This window comes from Nomascus leucogenys, chromosome 9 (assembly GCF_006542625.1).
Source record: "Nomascus leucogenys isolate Asia chromosome 9, Asia_NLE_v1, whole genome shotgun sequence".
Classification (NCBI taxonomy): domain Eukaryota; kingdom Metazoa; phylum Chordata; class Mammalia; order Primates; family Hylobatidae; genus Nomascus; species Nomascus leucogenys.
In genome coordinates this window covers 42,012,724-42,036,013 of record NC_044389.1, presented here as the reverse complement: position 1 = coordinate 42,036,013, position 23,290 = coordinate 42,012,724, and the positions used below count along the sequence as shown (strand labels likewise).

Below are 23,290 nucleotides of genomic sequence, written 5' to 3'. Positions count from 1 at the left end.
GTTACAGGTAGGAGAGAAGGCACCTCGGCGCTTCTCTCGGGAGAAGGGAAGGCTCCAGGCTGCAGCGCAGCGTCTGAGCCGCCGCGACCCAGCCTCCGGTCCCACGTCGGAGCTCAGAAGCTTGGGGTGCCAGGCTCCCAGCACTATAGGTGTGTGTGTGTGTGTGTGTGTGTGTGTGTGTGGTGTGTACGGGTGGGGGCGACCTCCTCTACCAGCGTTACTTGGCGGCGGAGTCAGCGTTTGAGTGTGTGCGCATTTTTGCGCCCCAGGGACGGCAGAGAGGGATTTGCGGGGATGCCGGAGCTGATGCTGCTGGAGCTGAGCTTGCTTATTGAAATCGCCTGGGATCCGCTTAACCGGAAAATCTGGTTTGAGGAGGCCACGGGGCCCCCCGCAGGGTGGCGAGGAAGCCTTGCCATGTCCCCTTCCCTTGGAGAGGCGCAGCTCGGCGAGATGCGTGCGGCGCGTGAGAGTCGCTGGTGCAGCGCTCGATGCACCCCAGATTGGCCCTGATGAGAACCTCATAGGGTAGTCATCTCTCCAGCAGATTGAAGTAATCGAGTCCAGCCAGCTTAACTCCTGGTCCCTGGAATTCTCTGGCCACTTTCCTACCTCTGATAGAAACATGCGCTGCTTTTGTTTATGGCCAGAGATGTCATAGCAGTTGGGCGAACTCGAGCCTTGGAGCCACCTCCAGGGTGTCTCCTCCCTGTGTCTGCGTGTGCTCCCTGCCTGCGGTAGTTAGAGCACATTGTAAACAACGGTGTAAGCACTCCTGCCACAGTCTCCTTTAGAGTCTAACCTGCTGTCGTCTGTTGTGTTTACTTTCCTGGCTGTATTACTCATTAGGAAGTATAAGGCTTCTTGCACCTCTGATTTTACATCCTTCCAGCCAGCTGCTGGGGAAATGAGGAGACGCATAGACTCTGGCAGGAAGGAAAAATTGCCTTCTGTGTTTTGCTCTGAAGTAAATAGGCAGTCTGCTAATTTTAGTGTCATATGGGCTTTCATCACTAGTTAAAGAATGTCATCGTAGAATCTGCAAAGAAACACTTCTTTAGCATTTTTTCATTTGGAGACTCCTATATTTCCCTATGAGAATAAACAGAGTTTGGTAAGATTTCTTTTGTATATTTTTCCATCTGTAATGATTCTAAATGGTCTGGACTTCTGGCGCCCAATTTATCTGTATGTGGATTACAAATAGGATAGAATTCTCAGCTCTTTTATAATCACCAAAATAGGATACCAGATAATTTGTATAGGAGTTAAGAGGATATTTGTGTGTTGAATTATCTCTCAGCTTTGTTTCACCCAATCTTTTTTTTTTTTTTTGTAACCAAAGCAAGGGTAAAGACTGTACAAAGATAAACACAGTTTATAAAGTGTTACTTTTGCAAGTGAAATTGCTTTTTACTTTCAATAATTAAAATGTATTAAATTCCTTAGGTCTAGATTAGCTCTGACTGCTTTGGTGTTTGTTGCAAATACTTGTGTTCTATTTTGTTTTAAAAAGTATAGGGCTGTTAATGGAACAGGGTACTTTGTTTTTAGGTACAATAATTTCTGGATATCTTCATTATTTTTTAAAGACCTTGACCTCTTGAAAAAGCATAGATTGCAAAAGACACCGAATCACTGATGGCTGACTTTAAGTTATATTTTTATGAGAGATATTGCTAATGGCCATCACCCTATCACCCTAATAGAAAACTTAGAAAATTTTGATTTAATTCATGAGAATCTAGCTTCATGTGTTTGTTTCATTTCTAGATTATACGTATTAAAGTCTTTATACTTGCAAATATTTCTGAGGATTAAAGAATACTTGTCCTCCCATTTTCGAAGATCTAGTCACAATGATTCCCAGTCCTTACATTACAAGATTTGATCAGATCTGTTCTTTGTTTCCTAGCAGCATGTGTTCCCTAGCAGTCATACATTCCACAGGTCCTGATGTCATTAGAACTGTGTGTGTCAGTGTATTGTGCTGTCTTTAGCTGAAGGTGAATGTGTCAGAGTATTTGAATGCCATTCCATAGCTCTTCCTTATCACTAAGTATTCAGTAACCTGATCTATTTGTGTATATGGTTGACTAGACTATTTCTACAAAATCAGGGTAGGAGGAATGATTAACACAAAGTTTTATATGAACTATTAATTTTTTTTTAGATAGAGATGTTAGGCTGCATCAGGCATCCCCGGCCTGAAGAGTGATAAGCCAGCGTGTGATTTGCCTGATGGGTAAATGCTTTTGATGTCTCATTTTAGGTTGCTTGGTGTGATTATCCTTCAGACTGAGAGTGCTCCTCAAAAATATGAATGGAAAGTCTTTCAGAAATGATTTTCTTAATCATGATCTTCGTAACATTTTGCAGATTTAAATACTCTTTTCCACAGGGAATAATAGCAAGTATGCTACTTACTGGCTGCAGCTACTGTGGCTGGCATTGTTTCTACTAATTAGGAAAGGCAGATTTTTTTATGGATTTGATTTACCATTGATTCCTTTGTGAGCTATAGCCAAGGAAATCATAAATAGTAGATTAAAAAGACTATAAAGTCATGAGGATTGAAGTTAGTCAAATAATATGATGCAAAACTGAATTGTTTTTCAGATTTGATTTGGACCACTTTAAGTGTTGGTTGAAACTCTCTTTGAAAAGGACTGCCAAGTAGAAGTGACAGTTACTGTTAGAAGTGGGGAGTTTTGGCCCAGAAATCAGCAAGGAAAACTGATTGCGATTTTCATATTTAGGATCAAACAGTGATTTTAAGAAATGCTGTGCAGCCTTAATTTAGCATGGTGTGAATGGCTAGAGCAGTTGGAATTTAAAAAGGCTGATCTGTCCTTAAGTTTTGCAAATGGCTATTTTGCCTTCTCTTTCCTGGATTTGCATTATATTCAAAATATGCATTTGCTCACTTTGGGGGGAACCCTCAAGAATATGGCTGTATTGTAATTTCTTATTTGTTTGCCCACAGGACATATTTACACTTAGATTATTATTATATTTATGTCTTCTTATTTCATGCAAATGCATTCTTTATAGAATAACCAATTTTATAATTAAATAATAAGTAAAACTTGCAAGTATAAGTAAGGTCATCCTGACATTTTTCCTTGGTTATCTTTCTGTGTTTTGTCGGGTAGGGTAGGGAGAGGGCTAGAGAGTTGTTGATCAATGAGAGAAAAATCCAGATTTTTCATTCATTGTAATATACTGTGAGAATGTAGCATGAGCATGCTTGTAAATAGCATTTATGCATCTAAGGTGTACAAGTTTTTCCCCAAATCTTTAATATCATTACTCTGATCTGAGTGTCATTATGGTCCAATAAAATTAACTCTACTGCTGCATAAGAAACCAGGTGTAACTTTTTTCTTAGAATTGTGATATGTGCTTATGGATTCATAAGCACAAAATATAAAAGAGAAAAGTAGCTGTCCTACTTGAAATTAACTGAACTTCTTTATTTATTTTGAGGGGTGGATAAAAGGGGAGAGTTTCTATATTTGCTCATCATAGGTTCTATAGACCTTGATAAATCATGTCTTCCTTATGTCTTATTGACACTTAAAACGGGAGCTTAGTTTCAATTTTAATGAATGTCTTCATAAAAGTGATTACAAATAGGTGTTAAAAGAAGTCAAAATTTGGTCCATATTATTCAAGAATTTAAATGGAATATTGTGGGTGGTAACCCTACTTATTTTGAAAACTGTTTTTGGGATGGAAAAATCATCCAACTGAATGTTTCAAACTTCCATGTCAATTACTTTGTAAAGCAAACAATGCTCTTTTATTAGTGTTTTCAAAGTGTCCTCTGGGGAACCCTGGGGATCTCTGACACCCTTACAGAGGAAATGTGAAAAGAAAACATTTTTATAATAATGCTAAGACTTTATTTGCCTTTCACGCATATTCTTTAACACGTGTTCAGTGGAGTTTTCCAGAAGGTGTATGATATGTGATGACATCATTGCTCTGATGGCATATGTCATATGTTCTTATGTATTCTCAAGTTATAGAATTTTCCCAGTTTATCAATACTTGAATGGTGACAATTACAGATATCGTAATCAAAAGTCACTTTAGAGGCTGAGTGCAATGGCTCACACCTCTAATCCCAGCACTTTGGGAGGCTGAGGTGGGCAGATCACATGAGGTAAGGAGTTCGAGACCAACCTGGCCAACATGGTGAAACCCTGTCTCTACTAAAAATACAAAAATTAGCCGGGCATGGTGGTGCATGCCCGTAGTCTCAGCTATTCAGGAGGCTTGAAGCAGGAGAATCGCTGGAACCCAGGAGGTAGAGGTTGTAGTGAGCCAGGATCATGTCACTGCACTCCAACCTGGTCCACAGAGCATGACTGTGTCTCAAAAAAATAAATACAAAAATAAAATAAAATAAAAACACGAAGTCACTTTAGGTCATTTATTATTATTATTATTATACTTTTAAGTTCTGGGATACATGTGCAGATGTGCAAGTTTGTTACATAGGTATACACATGCCATGGTGGTTTGCTGCACTCATCAACCCATCATCTACATTAAGTATTTCTCCTAATGCTATCCCTCCCCTAGCCTCCACCCTGCAACAGTCCCCGGTGTGTGATGTTCCCCTCCCTGTGTCCATGTGTTTTCACTGTTCAACTCCCACTTATGAGTGAGAACATGTAGTGTTTGGTTTTCTGTTCCTGTGTTAATTTGCTGAGAATGATGGTTTTCAGCTTCATCTGTGTCCCTGCAAAGGACATGAGCTCATCCCTCTTTATAGCTGCATAGTATTCCATGGTGTATATGTGCCACATTTTCTTTATCCAGTCTATCATTGATCGGCATTTGGGTTGGTTCCAAGTCTGCTATTGTGAACAGTGCCACAGTAAACATACATGTGCATGTGTCTTTATAGTAGCATGATTTATAATCCTTTGGGTATATACCTAGTAATGAGATTGCTGGGTCAAATGGTACTGCTGGTTGTAGATCCTTGAGGAATCGCCACACCATCTTCCACAATGGTTGAACTAATTTACACTCCCACCAACAGTGTAAAAGCATTCCTATTTCTCCATATCTTCTCCAGCACCTATTGTTTTCTGACTTTTTAATGATCTCCATTCTAACTGTCATGAGATGGTATCTCATTGTGGTTTTGATTTGCATTTCTCTAATATAGGTCATTAATTTTTAAGAGTATAAAAGAGTCCTGGGCCAGAAAGTCTGAGAACGGCTCAAGTAGATTTTTCTGAGATCTGCCTCCTTGTACTCTAAAATGCCACCCATCCAGCCACATAAAGAGCCATGTAGGATGAGAAAATGATTAGATGTCTAACCTGTAAAAAGACAGGCAGGTTGGATATAGTTATTAATTATTTGGCATTTTCATTATTCTATTTCCAAGTAATCCAGTGTAGAAAACTTGTTTTTAGATTTTTTGTCCCCATTTAGTGAAATGGAAACTTTAAAGCAGCAGATATGCAGCCTGATCTGCTGACTGCTCTCGGGAAGGCTACAAAGGAGTCAAGGGGAAAATATCTTGATCTAGGCCCTAGATCAAGATATTTTGATACCTAGAAAGGCAGAGTGGTGTAGAGATGAGCAGAAAGGGACTTTGGAGTGTGTTTGCCTAGGTTGAATAAGCTATTGGATTTGGGTCAAGATACCTGATCTCTCTATGCTTTAATTTCCTGATATTTTTAATGGATTTAACAATTGTACCAAATTCACAGATGATTATGAAGATTTAATTGGTAAATCTATGCAGAGTCCTTAAAACAGTTCCTGGTGCATAATAATAACATAATTGTTTGCTGCTATTATTATTACTATCATCATCATTATTATTGGGTCTCATGAGAGTCCTAGGAAACTTTAATGAATTCCCCATGTGATTCAGATACATAATTATATTTCACACCATTATAGAGTATGTCTTAAAATGTTAGTAAATTTTAAAATTTCGTATAAAAGATAATCGTCTTTATTTTACTCTCACACTTTAAAACTCAGGAAGGATTATTAGCATTTTTTAGAGAAAGAATTAATAAAACACCTTTGTTAGCTTGAGCTAAGTTTGAAGTTTGATAGTGAATGTGAATGCCCAATTAAAACTAGATTTCAAAGACCCTAATTGAATATTTATATATCTTGGGAATTATTAGAGAGGAAATCACTTTTCTGAAGTGATATCAAGATGACTCACTATACTCTTAATCTGTTAATCACTATCTAAGCACCACAACAAGCCATTTCAGTGCAAAGGATCCTTGGGGTAATTATATACTGTAGTTCAGTCTGTTTTTGAGTGGTCATATGTCTAACTAGTGAAAGAAGCTATACATTCAGATTAGCTTTACTAGATACTAAAGTTTAATTGGAGAACTGTGTAATACTTTTGAATGAGACTTTGGCAACTATTTGAAAACTTTAAGTTATAGATGTATTTATAAGTTATATACATTTTGGGGGTATATTCTATGACTAATTTCTGACCCAGCCTATCACTATGAAATTAGTACTATAGCACTTATTTCCTTCCAGAACTTTGGTCAATTCTGATTTACTGTTGCAGAAATTAAATTATACTCCATAGATAGGCATAGCTGGGCAGTGTTTTTAATTATGAGCATCTCAGAAATGGTCTTTGGACTGAGAATCACTTGAATACAACCCCAAATGTGCAAGTTTCTAGCTCTGTCATTTGTATCTGTAAAATAGATATAATAAAGTTTACATTGCTTGTTTGATGGAGTAATAAGAGGTAAATATAAAAGTACCTGGTGGAGTGAATATTTCATGCATAGTACCTTTTGTTATTAGTCATAGTATTATTAGAAATGTCCTTGAGTACCATTATTAAGAAAATGTAGCTAAATCAAATATCATTTTCTTAATTGAAGAGTTCTTGATGAGCTAGGAAAATCAATAGCATTTTCCTAAGTAGTTGAGAAAGGTTCAAGTCTTGTATTTATCTTTACTATGTTCTTTCCCTCTGTCCTTTTTTAACCTTTTAAGTACTTATTCTGAGCTCTTCTTCATCTTAAAATGTTATGCTCTGCTACTAATTCCCCATCAAAAATTATAATCCTGACAGAAAAATATTTTTGACATCCACCAAATACTGTGTCCGAAGATTGACTTTAAATTAGGTATAAAATGAAAGTAACAATTTAAGATGTTTTAAATTAAATGCCCTATTATCTTTTCACATGTCAATCGTTCTTTAAGCTTTAACTGCATCAGAATTTTATATAATGCTGTAACCATATCAAGTCATCATAAATGTCAAAAATATCAGGAATTTCATATTTTTAAAAGATCTATAATCCCAGATTTTAAGTCTCATAAGAATGTCATAAATGAGATAAACCTGTAAAATTCAGATCCCAAAATTGCTTTAAAGACTAAAACTTTTGAAAGGCTCATAAATGAGTCGAAATTTTAGAATTGACATCTGTATTTCAGTGACAGTGCCAATAAGAGAAGTTATTAAAATGTGTGACTTTCACTATAATTATCCAGCATGTATACTGAAAAGGAAAGGATATGATATAGTAAGTGGTAAAAATGAATGAAAAAGTAAACTGCACATTGGACTGGACAACTGGCTTGCTAAATTGTACCAGAATTAGGTGTTTTAAAGTATGACTCAAGGAATTGCAAGCCAAGTAGAAATGACACCCCCTCCTGTTTGATCAGCTTGTGTTGGTGTTTACGCATCCCGCAGAGGCAGAGTGTGTTACTATTCAGGACAGCCCCAGTGGCTCCACAGTAGCCTGAGCCTGTGAGAATAGAGGAGAGACTCAAGCCCAGTTTTTGATGTTCTGCTTGGGTGGGTAACCTGAATACTAAAATGCATTCCATTGACGCTGACCCTGTAAGAGGGTTTTCAACAGTCTCCCGTTTTGTTTTGATTTGGTTTGGTTCCCCCCTTCCCCGTTTCCTTTTTCTCAAACTCTTCCAAAGACTTTTGAATAAAAGGAAATGGTCCTGACTGATGGTCATCTTTTTGTATGAGATTTTATTTCTGGCAAGAATGGAAGGGTTCAACTGGTTTTCATTAACACCTTTTGTTTTTTCAAATTTTCGGTGTTCTTGATTTGTCAATGGCTTATGGTTGTTGTTTGAACCTTGACTCGGAATACTGATCATGACTTCAAGGCGTGGACAAAGAACCTATTGAGAAATCATTTTCTGTTAACACAAGGCATGTGTGTATCTATAGCCTTTATTTATATTGGCTGTAAGTGTTCGGTTGATGTTGTCTAAAGAGTTTTAATTATATTATTAACTGTAGTTGGCTTTGGAGGAAGAGCCAGGCAGCCATTTAAAAAAATTATATACAATCATCTTTTGAGGTTTAGGCAATTTCAATTAGTTTTCACTTTGATTCTTAACAATTTTTATGTACGATGGTTAAATATTATTTTACAGTCATTCTAAAATGGTGCAATTTTATGATAGTGTCTAAGTTATATGTGCTTCAATTTAACTTAAAATATTTAATAGAATGGATGTTTTCACTATTTCTCTTTTAATTGCAAAGCCACCTCCAGCTAGCTTTCTGATGAACTAATTAATTTATTGGGAAGTCATTGTGTTTCTCACCTAAAGATTCTTGGGAAAGAGTGAAGTCTTACCTAGGTGTCAGAAAAAATTGGATACCTCTAGGCTTCTGCCTCAGTTCCATGCCCCTACCCAGCCTACCAGTTTTCTTTTCCTCTGACTACTGGATTCATTCGCTTTCCCCACAGTCTGAATTAAGTACTCAGACTTATACTGATCTACTGTCATCAGCTTGCTGGAGGCAGTAAGAATATTGCAGTTCCTCTGTGGATGAATGGATAGTTAGCTTGAAGAAGAAAAGGCTCAATTAAGAGAGGGATGTTGTCCACACAAAAAGAAAGAGGTGCTGATAGTGTCTGAACAGTTATTCTTTAATAACTAGGGCAAATCAGGTGTTAGAAGAATTGGTCAGGAAAATCATTGAAAATGGGTTTACCCTTTTCCTGTAAGAGGCCAGAGTGATCTTAGAAAATGGTTCCTTACTCACGTGACCAACAAAACCCAACAAAATCATGCAAATCAAGGGGTTCAAATCTTCAGGTTCATTTCAAGAGCACCCAAGTTATCTATAAAACTGCTCAAGACATATAGGCTCTGTATATACGAAAAGCCACCAAATATCTGAAAGACGTCCCTTTACAGAAGCAGCGTGCCATTTCTGTCCTACAGTGGTAGAGCCACTGTACAATGGCAATGTTCAATGCCAGATGGGAGAGCTGGACACAGGTTTGTTGGCACAAAGAGAGCTGGATTTTTTCCTGCACATGCTTAAAAATGCAGAGAATAATGCTGATCTTCAAAGTTTAAATATAGACTATCTAGGCACTGAGTACATTCAGATGAACAAAATCCCCAAGATGTGACATCTGATAGTGCTCATGGTTGAATTAACCCATGTATGAGCTTCACTGGCCACATTACTGAAAAAGAACAAATTGTTCCAAAACCAGAAGTGGAAATTGCACAGAAGAAAAAGTTATGCCAGAAGAAACTGAAGAAACAAAAACTTATGGCATAGGAACAAATACAGCATAAAATAAATGCAAATAGAAGTAAAACCAGAAAAATTGAGTTTGTAGATATGTATCCGTCCATCTGTTTGAGACATCTAATTATTTTACACTTGCTGTGTACTCATTATATCATGCTTCTGATGAGAATATATGTTTATTCAAGTAAACCTCCTGTTTAGAGGCAGAGTATTCAAAACTATATCAAGTAGGATATTTCAGATAATTGAGCATGGATAACTTTATAGTTGCCTAAAGCATCCAAAGAAAATAAACTTCAGTGTATCCAGTAGTATTTTTCAAATGATAGACATCTAATATGGGCTCATTATTACCAAAAGCAGAGATTGAATATTAATGCTGACACTTGACCAGCTGAGGTGCCTTAAAGCTGTTATATGTATTGTTTGGAATACTCCTAAATTTATTATTTTACTTTTCATATATGCAAAAAAGAAAGTTATGTTGAGTTTTCATTTTCATCTGAAAGTACCAACTCAATGTAAGTAGTAACATATGAAGATAATTTGGAAGAATTTTTAAAGGTTAGTAGAAGGCCTAATTAGCAGAAATCTTATATACAATGACCTTCCTTACTATTGCAAATCCTCAAAGAAGAAGGAGCACTAAAAATTAGTATGCTGTCAACATTTTTTTTTATGATTTGATGTTATTAAGCAAACTTTTGCGAGTATTTCTTTTTCTGGTGCGTTTGATTAAATGTGTGATCTTATCTTGGTGAAATAGCCTGCTGGGCTGCAGACAGTAGTGTTCAGAAATGAAATTTGCTTAGAGCCTCTGAGCAGACATTTATTCAATGAGACCTTTCTTAAATAATAGATGATAGTGAGATAACAGTGGTATGTGTATGTGTGTTTTCTTCCTTGAATTTAGGGGATGTTGAGCTAGAGCAACAACAACAGAAGTAATGGGGTATGAAAGAAAGCATTAGATTTATGTATGAGAAATTAACCTAGTTTATTAAAAATGAATGAACAGTCTGTATGAGGGACTCATAGTATCAATGTCAGAGGACACTGTGTTAGTCCGTAAGTTTTATTTTAGCAGTCCTTCTGTGTTAATTCCTTGCTGGCTACTCTCTTTTGGCTTAGTAGAGGTTACTCTGGAATGAATTTTTCTCCACATACATCATTTGTGCGTGCTTTTTCCATTCTACTTGGGTGCTGGTAATGGCTGAATTTTGACTCCCATTCTTTCTTCCTGGTATAGCTAATTGTACATTCTGAAGATCATATTTAAATTTTTTTCTGATTATAGTATATGCTCACGTTGAACACTTGAAATACAGAGATACATAAAGTTAAAACTGAAATCACTCAATATAACATAATATAGTGGTATACTGTGTTCACAGAGATTGTCATACTTAATTTTTGCTTTGATTATCTGCATCTGTATTGTGTGTGTTTGTTTTAATGGAAATGAGATTAAACCATATATAGTTTGAATAATTATCTCCAATTTCTCAATGCCATTATTTTTTGAAAGCATTATTTTAAGTATCATAAAATATTTCATAATGTAGACATACTATGATTTATTTAAACATTTACTTATTCATGTGGGTTGTCATTTGTTGCTAGAATAAGTGGTGTCACCATGAATATCCCAGTGCTGAAAGCTTGGCCTGTTCTCTAATTTTTTTCTGTAGTACAGATTCCTTGAAGTACAATTACTAGATCAAAGAGTAAATAATTCTTTGACTTTTTCTACTTGGTTACAGATCCAGATGCATCATTGCCTTCTGTATAACTGGTCCTCTGAAAGTTTTGGAAACTCTTTCTTACGAATTGTTAACTCTCAGTTGTGTATAGTTCATAGCTACTAATTCTTGGTTATGTATGGTTTTACTATGTATATATGTATAGTAACTTTTACTAACTTTTTGGTGATTCTTAAGAATTACTAATGCTCAGCTGCATGTACACCAATATATAAAAGCAGAGGTCAGTGCAATAATCAAAAATGGAAATTTACTGGTTATTAATATTTAAGTAAAGCTATGCCTAATGTCTTTGAATTTAACATATTACTAAAACAAAACCATACAATGAATTTTCTCCATGAAGAATTGAGTCCACCCTGTGTCTAATATTTCCATAAATGTTCTCAGTTTCTTTCACTGCTCTTGAATGGACCGCGTATCTCTTAAGTTCATCTAAAGCATCAACTTAATAAAACTTTTTCTTTACCATACTTCTTATGGAACAAAAACAAATGGTGGTTTGGATTATTGTTCTAAAATTTAAGTATGAAAAGTAGGAGCAAATTATTAGTCAATGCATTTAAAATAAATGAAGTTTGTCTATAAAAGTAGATGGGTCAGAAAAGTAATTAAACAGAACATTTTGGCTTATAATGAGTAAACATGAACACAAGTTTTGCTAGGTGTAACCTCAATTAGAGATTTGTCTGTAGGAATAAGAGTTAGGGACAGGCTGGATGCTGTGTCTCATGCCTATAATCCCGGTACTTTGGGAGGCCGAGGCAGGAGAATCGCTTGAACCCAGGAGTTTGAGACTAACTTGGGCAACATTGTTATACCTTATCTCTATAAAAGTAATTAAAAAATTAAGCAGGCATTGGGGTGCATGCCTATAGTCCCAGCTCCTCAGGAGACTGAGGCTGGAGGATACCTTGAGCTGGGGAGTTCCAGGCTGCAGTGAGTCATCATCACGCCACGGCACTCCAACCTGGGCTACAGAGTGAGACCTTGACTATTTTAAAAAAAACAATAAAAATAGGTACATAATGTGAAATGTCCAGTAGTATTTAGGTAAAATTAAAGAGGAAAACAGCAGGTGGATAATGCAATTTGAAATCAATTTTCCAGTAATGCTGGTACCTACTGAATTTGATTTCATTGTAGTTCATTCTTTGTTCTGAGAGACTTTAAACAATATCTTTGAGACTTCTGCTTCCAATTGTACAGACATATTTACGATACATTTCTAGCAGTCAGAGTGGAAACATATTCTACTTTCAGTATCAATATTTTGTTTAAATCTGCACCAGAACATATTTATGGGACAGAGTTTAATGCTTGATAAATAAATGATTGTATAACTGCACGAATGTGCTTTATGGACCTAAAAGAAACAAGTGAACATGAAAGCAGTTTTTGAAGTTATTGTTGCAAGATAAATTTAAGTGCCATTGAGAATTGTTCTGTACATGCATTTGGAATAAAGCAAGGTACAGAAGGAATCTTGAAAGCCAGACTGTCCTGCGTTTTAGCTTCCTTAAAAATATATTGTCAAGAGTTGAAGTAACTTGCCCAAAGTGACATGGCAGTTTTGTAGCACATGCTGCCTTCTATTATGGATTTTTTTTTTTTTTTTTGAGATGGAGTCTTGCTCTGTTGCCCAGGCTGGAGTGCAGTGGCCCGATCTCGGCTCACTGCAAGCTCTGCCTCCCAGGTTCACGCCATTCTCCTGCCTCAGCCTCCTGAGTAGCTGGGACTGCAGGCGCCCGCCACCACGCCCAGTTATTTTTTTTGTATTTTTAATAGAGACGGGGGTTCCACCGTGTTAGCCAGGATGGTCTCGATCTCCTGACCTCGTGATCCACCTGCCTCGGCCTCCCAAAATGCTGGGATTACAGGTGTGAGCTACTGTGCCTGGCCTGGAATTTCTTAGTCTTGCACTTGAGAGTTCTCATTTCTGATTTCAGGAATGATGTTATCACTCTCTAACTTGTGTCGAATTAGTCATGTAACTTCTGTAGGTCTATTTCATCCGTAAGTAGAAGATAGGATGGTGGGTGGTCCTTTTTCCCTAAAATATCCATGGGATAAAATAAAATGGTAAGGCTTATTAGAATACTTCTGCTTGCAAGTTGAACTTTTCAAAAAAACTTAATAGTTGATGTAAGAATTTTTACATTTCTTCCTTCTTTAAGAGCTAAGGCTCAGTATTGCATGTGGTAATAGCATATTTTAAAAAGACGAAATAGATTAGACTATCTTTTTGTGATGGCTTAAAGAGACAGTGACATAATGAAGATGTTTTGCATGATTTGAAACGATTAAGGAGTCTGATATATTTTTATCATATTTCTGTATTATTGAGGATAGTAATACGTTTTGTTTCTAATAAATGATTTTAGGATTTGGTATAGTTTTTTATCTCAGCTTTCTTTTTCTTATGTTTATATTAAATACTTTTTTAGATTCAGAGCTTTGGGCCCATAGCAGTGTTACCTTGTATCAAGACAATTTCAACTTTTCTTCATTTATAAAGCAGAAGTGTATACCTTGAGTATAGAATTCTGTGTCCCCGTTTTACTACTTTTTTTTTCTTATGGCTGAATTTATTTATGTAAAATTATTACAATTTATTATAAGGTTCAAACATTAAATTGTATTTAGTTCTACATTAATGAAATGGTCTTTACTGGGCTTAATAAACACACAAATAGAAATGTACCAATTGCAGTAATAAAAATGTATATACATGAATGAAAATCAAAGAGGAAAAGTAGAGGGCAAAGGAGTCATAAAAGCATGATTTCAAACCTTTCCTCTATGTCACACTGGAAAAGTTACTTCACTTCTCCGTGCCTCATTTCTTCATGTGTTGAAAAGGATAAAAATAATACCTATCTTTCAGAGTTATTGTGAGGATTAAATGGGGTAATGCACATAAAACTTATTGCACACTGTCTAGATTTGTATAAGCACCCAATACATTTTATTATTTGTGTTAATTTTTCATCAGTTTGTTGTTGAAACTGATACCTTTTCCTAAGCGGGCCTCTAAATTGTTCTGCTATTTTTCTGAAGTTCCCAAAAGACTAGCTTCATTAAATTGTTAATTTTATAATTCACTATTTATTTGTTAGCACCAGATGTCTGCAGGGTGCAGGGGATATGGAGCATAACATGGCAGAAAGAGCCTCTGGCTTTATGGCACATGCAAAATCATGGAACTGAAGAGGAATTAAGCAATGTATCCCTCATGAATTAGTTATAGTTAAAATTGTGGTAAGTGCTACAGAGGACAAGTCCAGGATGCTATGAGAGTTTAGCAGCAGAATCAGACCTTGTCTGAGCTGGGCGGTGAGTGGGATCTGAAAAGACCTCCCAGAGCCAGTGACATGTGAACTGAGATAGGAAGGTTGACTAGGCAGCCCTAGAGGATGCGCTCTCTTCACTTTCTGTCATCGGAGGAGCTCATCACAGACCCAAGCATGTTCTGGTGGAGGAGGTTAATAGAGCTGAGTACAGGGAGGAAAACTGAACATTGATGCCTTGATGTGGCAGTAGAGACAACAAATCTGAAATTTTCCTTTTACAGAGAAAGTGAGTTAACATTGAGAATGTTTTAATATCACTTGTCTAGCTTTAATATTAAATTTCAGGATGCCAGAAAATAAACTCTCTGTTGACCATAAACGGTGGTCAGGCACTGAAGATTTGAGATGAGCAGGAATAGGTAAGATCTATACAAATGTTGAAATGAAGATTTCAGAGTTTAGCTTTGGAGATATGTATCTGTTCGTATTGTGACGAGGAGTGTTTTACTCCAGCAGGTTGATTCCTACTCATTCTAACCCTTATTTCTTCCCATGCCCATTGACTTATTAAGTACCTGGTATCTTTTGTCCCTGAGAAACTCTGTAGAAATAGAGCAGCCAGCTTTAGGAATACCAGTGCTAAAGACAAGGCTGTGGTTACGACTCTGTTTGTCAAAGAGTAGCAGTAAAATATCAATCTGGAAAACAATTGTTAAGGAAACTGTGGTATAATTGTTTAGTAAAGACAGGAGACTTTGTCTTCTTTTCACTGCTAGGATTAAGGTTATTATTTAAATTCGGGGGGGGACTTTCTACAGTATGTAATGATAAAGATTATTTCTTAATTATTTGGAACAAATTATTTAATACTAATAAAATAATAGTGAAGTATGTTTTAAAAATGTTTTTTGTTTAAGAGTCTTTGGGCAAAATGTTAAGTAAGTGTGGTTTAGGAAAAGCAACTTAGTGAAATCAAATTTTTAAAAGAGGAAGAGTCCTATAATAGAAGATACTATATTTAGAATCATTAATCTTTTTCATTCATTTATCAAGAAATATTATTAAGTGCTTCCTTTTTTTTTTTTTTGGAGACAGCGTCTTGCTCTGTCACCCAGGCCGGAGTGCAGTGACATGATTATGGCTCACTGCAGCCTCGACCTCCTAACAGAACGGATCCTCCCACCTCAGCCTCAAGAGTAGCTGGGACTACAGGTGTGCACCACCATGCCCAGCTAATTTTTTTTTTTTTTTTTTTTTAAGTAGAAACGAGGTCTTGCTTTGTTGCCTGGGCTGCTCTCAAACTCCTGAGCTCAGTTACCCACCCACCTTGGCCTCGCAAAGTGCTGGTGGCATAAGCCACTGGTGTGCCCAGCTTGAGTGCTTCTCATGTGACACGGTTAAACACAATTGTGATAAAAATTAAACAGAAAAAATACTGCGTTTTATGAGCTGGTCAAGCAGCACCTTCCTGAAGAAGGGAACCTCCTGTTTCAAGGCTTAAAGAAAGGAGCTCTGTTCTTGTGAGGAACTCAGAGGTTAGAGAACCTGGAACATAAGGATTGAGAGAAGGGGTATGAGATCTGGCTAGTAAGTAGTAGTCCAGAATTTGTAACATTTTCTAAGGCTAAGTATTTTGGGATTTTTATCTTAGGAGCAATGGGAAGCCATGAAAGGTTTTAAGCAAGGTAATAACAAGATCAGATTTTCATTTTAAAAAGATTATATTGGCTGCTCTGTGTAGACATAATTGGAGGCGGCATCAAGGGGGACTGTGAAGAGACCAGTTACATGAGAGTCTAAGCCACTGCCCTACCACTTCTCAGCTAAGCAGCAAAGGATAGGTCCTGCTTCTTTCTGGCCTCAGTTGATTTCATGTGTAAAGAAGTGGTCTGCATTGCATAGCACCCATTTTGACTGTACTATGCTGTACTCTAATTAGATTATAAAGATATGGAGGACCTAAATGAGATGGTGATCATTGGTTAAATGACCTCATCTAAACTTTGTTACTGTTTTTTACTGATCTACCTGTATAAGATATGGTTGCAGTTATTCTGTATCCAGTTGTTTAATCTGAATTTATTTTTTACCTGAAAGTTAAAAGCCATTCTCTGAAGACCTGTAACATAACTAGAATTTTTAATATGTTTGTTTTTTAAATGCTATATAAAAACCATAAAGCCAGATGTTGAAACTGCATTCAATTTAATTAAAAAAGTTGAAACCACAAAGATCTTTCATTTCGTTTATAGTGATTTATTTATAAATACTCATTATTGAAGTCAGGGAATTCCTGTTTCAATGATACCTGAAAAGAGAGTAGTACATTTTTCTTAGAACAGTGGTTTAATATTCTGAGTGACAGATGCAGAATAGTTGACTATATTATTTAAGAACTTACGAAACACTTCAGCTTTTATGCTTTCCATTAATAATGTAAATATTTTCCCTTTGTGTTCTGTCCTCTAACTCATCATTGCTCTTTGTCATCTCTCTCTTATGGCATTTCAACATTCTGCAATGACTTTCGATTATTTCTCTTTCTGTTTCAAACCTCTGAAAATATAAAGTCATCTGCTGGGTGCAGTGGCTCACGCCTGTAATCACAGCACTTTCGGAGGCCAAGGTGGGCCGATCACCTGAGGTCAGGAGTTTGAGACAAGCCTGGACAACATGGTGAAACCCCACCTCTACTAAAAATGCAAAAATTAGGCGGGCATGGTGGCGGGCGCCTGTAACCACAGCCACTCGGGAGGCTGAGGCAGGAGAATCGCTTGAACCTGGGAGGTGGAGGTTGCACTGAGCCGAGATTGCGTGAGCCATTGCACTCCAGCCTGGGCGAAAAGAGTGAAAATCCGTCTCAAAAAAAAAAAAAAAATACAAAGTCATCGATGGCTGGAACTTCTTTTAGTCTTTTCATAAGCTAGAGTATTTGGTTATGAAAATGAGATTTGATTTTTTCGAAGGTAGGGGCTTAGTATATTAGATGAAACATCATACGTGAAATGTGCCTTGTATGATTTAAAAAGGTAATAGGACAAGCTCTAATAACTTGTTTGTCTCATGATACTTAGTGATTTAGAACATGAGCTTTAGACTCAGAAGACTCTGAGCCTAAACCGTGGGACTGCCACATAGCAGCTATGTGACTTTGGGTCACTTCCTAAGTATCATTTTACGCTGTATATAATGGGACTGATTATATCTGTTTCATAGAAGGATCGTGAAAATTAAATTCAGTCATGTAATCTAATGCACGGGCAGAAGGTTTAGTCATTATAAGATTCAGTTAGGAAAAATTAGTACTATCACCACCCTTGCTTCGTGTAGAAAAAGGGAGTGGAACACAGTGGTTCAAGCCATTTCCTTTTTTTCCCCTTTGCTCCTGCTGTTTTTGCAAGATTGACATTGCATTTTATATCTGTTGCTTTCAGTCTTCAGGGACTTCCATTTGGAATAATTCTGGCATGTTACTTCATGTATATCAAACTATCTTTTTTTATCTCTGACTTATTCTGAAAGGAATGATTATCTAGCAATTTGTGAGATACAAATGGAAGCCTGAATACTTACAGCAGCTTCAGATAAGCATGCCAGAAATGCCTTTATTACTTATTTCTAACACTGCATTCTGTAGGCATAGATACATAATATATATGGACTGTAAAATACAGTTTGCATACTTTTCATTTTAGGACAGACATAGTCTTTCTTTTTCCCCAATGCACATTTTCCCCTAAATCAATTATTTTTAGAACTTGAAGAAAATTGCTTATTGTAAAAGTAACAATTTAAGAAAACAGTCTCACTATTGCAAAGAATTGCTGTGACAGAGGCCGGAATATGAGCTCAGAGACCTTTATCCTGAGTTTAACTTCTCTCATGCTGAATGTAATAGTTTTATAAACATGTATTAATAATTAGGGATTATAATTAAATAATATTTAGCAAATGTATTGGATATTATGAGAAAAAACATCCAATTGAAATGCATGATAAAATAGTATAGTTTTAAAGAACATTTTGAAACCAGGTTTTCTGAAAGCACCCATAGATGTGTATGAACTAGGACTCAGTGTGTCTTAATATTTGGCCTGTGAGAACTTGCCCTTCAAAAGTAGGCTTGTAATATGATGTCAATATTTGTGTCCTCTTCAAGAACTGCTATTTCAATATAAGACATTGTCTGTTCTCTAATTATAGTATTCAAAAGAGAGAGATATAATTTTAAACCTCTCTTGATAGCTGAAAAGATTTTTTTTGAAAGGACATAAAAACCCTTAAGTTCTTGTTCTGGGTAACCAAGTATGGTATTTTATTTGTAATCCTAACTGCTATAAAAGTGAATTGGTAATTTTTCCATGTTTTTGAGTCTCTTATTAGAATTAATACTTTTACAATAAGTTGCTTTACTATTTATTTTTTTCTGAATAGTATATTAAAAGAGCTGTTAAACACTTTGTGACATGTTTAAACATATTCAAAAAACTTATTTTGGATAATTTTGTGTAATTGTTGTAGCAAACCAGATGTTGTGAAGTTCTTATTTAATCAGAGATAAAAAATATTTGCAATATAGTTTTGTCTAGCTGTCAGCTTAGATAAATGAATCCATTTCAATCAGCATGCTCCTAGTGAAAAAAGGAGGGGATGTAATAACATTCTTCTAGCTACATTTGTTGAAAATAAATATTAATCTTCTATGTGGTTAAAACCATGCTTTGCCAACTCCATCATAACCATAATTGCAGGAAAGCCTTTCAGATTTCTTATTTTTATGAATTCTGTTTTTTTAAGCCTTCTGGAAGCATTGAATTAGATTCTACTTTTCATTTAGATTATATGCTCATTCATGTTTGTGTTAATCTCATATTGAGATGCCTTGTTGAGATACTCTTGGGTAGTTTAACGTCCAAATAGAACACTGTGGTCTGGTCAAGATTTTTTTGGGTCCCAAACATAAACCTTATCTTTACCTTTCTTTTAAATCTGTTGTAATTCATGGGAGAAGTTTAAATATATGTTTTTGTTTTTATTTGATTTTAATTCATAATTGTACATATTTATGGAGTACATAGCACTGTGTTGATATATAATATAGAGTGATCAGATTAGGGTAATTAGCATACCCATCATCTCAAACACAAAGAAATAACAAGCGACATTTTATGTATTTCTCATTCTCTTTGGTTCTATAGCATTGGTTAAGACAAACTGCTTGCTTCTGTAGTTATACTGACTTCCTAGAAAATGTTGCATAAAGTAAATCACTAAAGGAAAACAACTCTGGACTAACAAAACAAAACAAAATAAGGCATAAGCCTGAAAAAAAAATGTTAATTTCAAGCTCCATTGGAAATGCCAGTGAGAAGAATGGCAGGGACTCATGTTAAGTACAGGAACCAACTTGGTAAGGAATGAGGTTCCATATTCTAGTGTTCTTAGTGTGCAGTCAAGAAAGATAGAAAGGGAAACCCAGACTACGAAGTGAATAATTTCCTCCTGAAACAATACCAACAACATCACTTTCCCATAATAATAAAGTTTGAAATTTAAATTTATATTTCCTCTTGGGGTCCTTAATTGTATAAAAGGAATTGTAATGAGAGGTCCCATATTATGGTTATAATTACTGATTTTTGTCAAATGTATGGAACGTTTGTAGGGAAAATTGTTAAGATAGTAGAAAACCACTATGAGCTGTAATAATTACCAGAGTTAACTGTTCCAGTTCATGTTGACGTTTGTCTAGGCTATTTATTGAGGAAATTTAGAAAATGAAGGTTGAAGGCATAGTTTTGTTTGCACCTCTAAGAATAATTCTTAAGGATGACTGTCAGATTTTTTTTTGAAAGTCAGATTATCTCTCTCATCTCAGTTTTATTGATATCCTCTTCAGAAAGTAAGTTTTGAAAGGGTTCTTCTTAATTGCTGGATAGAAAAGTGGCTAGAAGCACTTCACAAAATTCTCTTTGGAGAGATGTTAGAGTGCCAAGGAAAAGGGTGACATGATACGTATACTTTTATTATCTTCTCTTGCTTTTATTATGGCATTCTGATGAAAGAGTAGAAAGTACATTTAATGGGCTCTCTGCAGTTACAGACACAACTTACAATATAAGCAGAGAGTGACGCAAAATTGTTCTTTTATGGATTTCCCATTGGCCTCTTGTTCCAGTGACTTGAGGAATGAGAAGTGAGACAATACTCTCAGCTTCTGAAGCACAGTGGTTTTGAAAGTAGGTGTAGAACCAGATTGGTGAGTGGTGGTGTCTGTCGGTCAAATGCCTTCACTTGTGTGTAAGATTTATATGTCAACATCGTGGGTGTTTTGCCCACACACTATGGGGTAACAACCCATATTTGATTTTTGTTTGTTTTCTCTAATGTTGAGGGTGTGTGTCTGAGTGTTTGTGACTTAGTGATTGGGCATTTTGGGTTACCTTGTCGTTCTTACATTGGCCAGTTTCCGTCTGCTTCCCTATGCCTTGTGAAACACAGTAGAAACGACAATATAGAAGCAAGCCATCAGCTTCCAAGAGCAAAATTCTGACAGATCCCAGACTTGTAAGTGAAGGAACGATTTGTGGGCGTTTCCAAATATAACACTCTGAATTATGAGTTTATAAAAGTGCTAGGTAAGTGTCTTTATATTTGTTAACTGCTTATTTTAAATTTTTCATGCATTGCTTAATTAATGAACACTTTCTATTCATAAAATTTCTATATTGGTAAATTAGAAATTTTTTGAAATAATTTTTAAAAATTATTAAATTTTTAAAAATTGTTAAATTTTCATTTTCAAAAATAATACTTAAATTTTTATTTTCAAAAATAATCTTCGTGTATACTATGTGGGGCCGCAAAATCAGATTTAATGAAAATTTCATATCTAATAACTACAATAGCTACTTTTATCTTTACTCTTTCTTTCAGCTTCCAGACAACTTTAAATATGTTTATTTATCCATAGCTAAAATCTGTTGGGTGAACTCATAAATATTTAGCATGTGTTTATGTATTTTAATTTAGGTCTTTATTGCCGTTAAATATATGTTGTTTCAATGTGGGAGCCACCCTTTAATTTTACAGTTTGATATAGTAGTGGCCAGAAAAATTTTTAATTCACAGGTTTATTTTGGTCTTTCATTTTTAAAAGTTTCCAGATTAAAAATTTATTGCTTCTTACTAAAGCATTATGTATCTTTATGTTTTTAAACTGAAACTGGGTCTTCCACATTTTCTCTGGAGGAAATACAGAAAAGTTGGCCTTATATTTCTTAAGGCCAGAAAAAGAAGTGTATGCATAGGGGATGGTGTTGTTTAAAGTATGTGAGTAGAGGATTCACAATTTGTAGTGGTCACTTAGAGGTGCAGACATGAACACACAGTTGCTTGCTTGAGGCCACCTCCTTGAATTCTCTGTCAACTTGGTCCAGACTCAGCGGCCTGGCTAACTACATGCTGCTCTAGGCTCTTAGTCATTCAGAAATCCTTGGCAGGACCCGAGGGAAGGAATGGTGGACTCCAAGGGTTGGCAGACACCTTCTCACTGCCTTCTCTGACTGGATGGTGACACACAACCATTTCTGATGTCTTCTGTAGGGGCGATGGAGCTTGAAAGAGTCTGTATTCAAAAGGAGAGGGTCCTCTTATTTATTGAGCTTCGTCTTCTGAATGTAATGCCAACCATCCCTGTCTGCATGAACCCTGAGTATTGTGGAGAATGGGGAAGGACAAAGCATCCTTCTTTTATGCTTCCTTAATTCTCTTGTCCAGTCTTCTCACTTCTAACCCAGGATCTGCTTTGTATTTTATTGGTGGAAAAGGAAAGGAAAATATAAATCAGCTTTGTCATTTCAACCTCTGATTATAATTCAACTCTGGAATTTAGTAATTTGTACTCTGGTACTTTCAGCTTAGCTGCCTGGCAGAGCAGAAGGGCAATCCAATGGTCCCAGGGACTGGAAACAGTCACGTTCCTTTAGTATCCTGTTGTTACCTGTGCCACTTCCTGGATGGTACTGTGGGCTCATTGGTTCCTAGTCAAACCTATCTTCCTTGAGTTGATGGCCCCACAGTTAAAGGGCTATGTAAAACCAAGAGCTTTAGAAATATTCAGTTTTATATAGCTGTTGTGCCAATATATAACCTTCCCACTTCTCCACTTTCCTGTCTCTATTCTCATAGGGGCATTATTTTTCCTGCCCTCATCCTCTTCAACCTCAGTGCTGTCCTGGGGTATAAACATATATCATTTAACTATGATTTAAATATGATTCATTATGTAAGATGTGTGAAAATCCGTCCCAATACCATAGTCAAGATGTATCTGTGTCAGTAATTACAAACACCACTTTGTTATTCACTTTAGCAAAATACAGATTAATGTATATTAACAGGCATCAGTTGAATAGGCATCTCTAGTTTTACTGCCTTCTGCTCTTTCAGTGATACCCAGTTTCATTCCTGAGCTAAGCTTGCTTCGTTCTTAAGGAGTCCAAGTCCTTTCTTTGGGACCCCCAGTGAACAGTCAAACCATTCTCCTTTCAGTGACTCACCTCCAGCTCCTTAAGTTCTCTGGATTTGGTTCCATGTCTGTTTTCTTTCCTGGCCCATGGTCAGCGTGAAAATCCAGTAATATTTCCTTTGTCTTCTTTAATATC

The 23,290-nt window shown here is 36.2% G+C and overlaps 1 protein-coding gene across 8 annotated transcripts in view; it reads left to right on the top strand.

Annotated features, from left to right (window-relative positions):
• ADGRL3 (adhesion G protein-coupled receptor L3) overlaps nucleotides 1–23,290 on the top strand; it is an 871,587-nt gene that overhangs the window by 1,360 nt on the left and 846,937 nt on the right. The window lies entirely within an intron of this gene.